The 2,500-nt window shown below is 52.4% G+C and overlaps 1 protein-coding gene across 1 annotated transcript in view; it reads left to right on the top strand.

The window, feature by feature from the left end:
- mtss1lb (MTSS I-BAR domain containing 2b) overlaps nucleotides 1-2,500 on the top strand; it is a 65,229-nt gene that overhangs the window by 40,602 nt on the left and 22,127 nt on the right. The window lies entirely within an intron of this gene.

The raw sequence follows: 2,500 nt of genomic DNA, 5'->3' as shown, positions 1-2,500 counted from the left end.
GAGGGCCAAAAGGAGGCAGGGGAAAGACAGGTGGAGGTGGGGGCACAGGGGGAGACAGGTGGAGGGCGGAAAGGAAAGGAGAAGAAACAGGTGAAGGTGGGGGCACAGGAGGGGGCAGGCGAGGGGCAGGGGAAAAAAAGGGGGGGGGGGGGGGAGGGGAATGTGGAGCCGCAGGAGGGAACGGGTGGAGGTAGACGGCGCAGCCAGGTGAGCGTGGAGACACGGGGGGAGGCAGGCGAGGGTCTGGAAAGCAGGCAGGTAAGGGCGGGAGGACAGGAGGGGAAGGAGGAGGGTCCGGAAGACAGGCAGGTGGGTGCGGGGGGACAGGAGGTGGAGGGCAGACTGATGGTGGTGAGGGCAGCATTTGAGCATCATATGTTTGTCTTTATAAATGTGTACGCTCCCACCACAGGACCACACAGAGTCACCTTTTTGCAAGTTTTAAATGGGGTTTTAAGCAAAGCTCGTACTGGGGAGTTTTTGTTTCTAGGAGGTGACTTTAACTGCACCGAGAACGACCTGTTAGACAGGAACCACTGTGAGCCTCACAGAGCATCGCAGAACGCGATGAGGCTGCTCTCAAGCGAGAACGAGCTAACGGACGTGTGGAGGAGAACCAACGGGGATGAAAGACAGTACACCTGGGTGCACTGCAGAGGCACCTTTTTATCGTTGGCCAGACTAGACCGGTTTTACTGTTTCAAGCACCATTTTAACATCTTTAAGGAATGTAGAATGGTGCCTGTTGGTTTTACCGATCACTCCCTGGTTGTTTGCCGTGTTTTTATCGCCAATGTAAAGCCCAAAAGCGCATATTGGCATTTTAACACCACCCTACTATGTGACTCCAACTTTAAGGATGCTTTTAGGTTTTTTTGGGAAGGTTTTAGAGACAGAAAGCAGGATTCTATTTCCTTAAGACTGTGGTGGGACTATGGGAAGAGGGAGATAGAGCAGCTCTGTCGGCAGTATACTCTCAATGTCACACGGGACATCACCAGATCTATGAGGGATCTGGAGACTGACATTGTGGAGTTACAGGGTGTAGTGGAACCCACTGGGAATCGAGATCACATTAAGGACCTCAAGTCTAAAAGAGCTGCTCTTGCAGACCTACTAGGCACCAAGGCGCAGGGGGCGCTGGTCCGCTCTCGCTTCCAGAGCGCAGCACTGATGGACGCACCATCTAGTTTCTTTTTTAGCCTGGAGAAGAGGAACGGGCAGAGCAGGTTTATCCACGCCCTGAGATGGGACACAGGACAGGAGCTCAGGAGGCCGGAGGAGATCCGGACGAGAGCCGTGGACTTTTACACAGAACTGTACAGAAGTGAGTACGAGGAGCAAAAAGAACTGTTTTACTCCTTTTGTGGGAATTTGCCCAGGGTCCCGGAAGATGTCAGTGCGGTGCTGGGGGAACCTCTGACCCTGCAGGATCTTTCCACGGCCCTGCAGAGCATGAAGGGGGGTAAGGCCCCTGGCATCGACGGGATTCCTGCGGAGTTTTACAAAGAGTTCTGGGAGGAGTTACGGGAGGACCTTTTAATGGTTTTTAATGAAGTTTTTAAAGATAAGTTATTGCCAGTCAGCTGCAGGAGGGCAGTCATCACTCTCCTACCCAAGAAAGGAGACCTGCAGGAGATCAAGAACTGGCGTCTTGTGTCCCTTCTGTGCACGGACTATAAAATCCTGTCGAGGGCACTGGCCAACAGGCTGAGGGAGGTGATGGACCTGGTAGTCCATCAGGACCAAACTTACTGTGTGCCTGGTAGGTCCATTCTGGACAATGTGTCCTTAATTCGGGATATTTTGGACGTCTCTAGTTCTCTGGGCATTGAAACTGGGCTCATTTCGCTAGACCAGGAAAAGGCGTTTGACCGGGTCGAGCACCCTTACCTCTGGAAAACTCTGGAGGCTTTTGGCCTCAGCCCTGGTCTGATAGCCATGATCCAGGTTTTGTACCAGGACATCGAGAGTATACTGAAGATTAATGGAGGGCTGAGCGGCCCTTTTAAAGTGCGTAGAGGGGTGAGACAGGGCTGCTCCCTCTCAGGGATGTTGTACTCTCTGGCCATAGAACCATTGCTGTGTCAATTAAGGACGAACATCGAGGGTGTGTTTCTAAACGGTCTCGAGAGAAGCCACATTTTATCAGCCTATGCGGACGACGTCATTAATAAAGACGTCTTAATAAAGAAACAGGACGAAATCAGCAAACTGGAGGGGATCGTCAGGGACTTTGGGCTGCTATCAGCAGCGAAAGTCAACTGGGGCAAAAGCGAGGCGCTGGCTGTGGGCGGATGGAGGGGGGGACTTTTAAAACTGCCAGGAGGCTTACGGTGGCAAAGGGATGGGTTTAAGTATCTGGGAGTGTTTTAGGGAGTGAAAGTATGGTGGGGAAGAATTGGGAAGGACTGTTAGGAAAGATACAGGGCAAGCTAAGAAAATGGAGGTGGGCACTGCCACAGCTGTCCTATAGGGGCAGGACGCTCATTATTAACAA

This window comes from Zeus faber (genome assembly GCF_960531495.2).
Source record: "Zeus faber genome assembly, chromosome: 3".
Taxonomy (NCBI): domain Eukaryota; kingdom Metazoa; phylum Chordata; class Actinopteri; order Zeiformes; family Zeidae; genus Zeus; species Zeus faber.
Note: the sequence above shows the minus strand (reverse complement) of the source record. Positions and strands in the feature narration are given on the sequence as shown.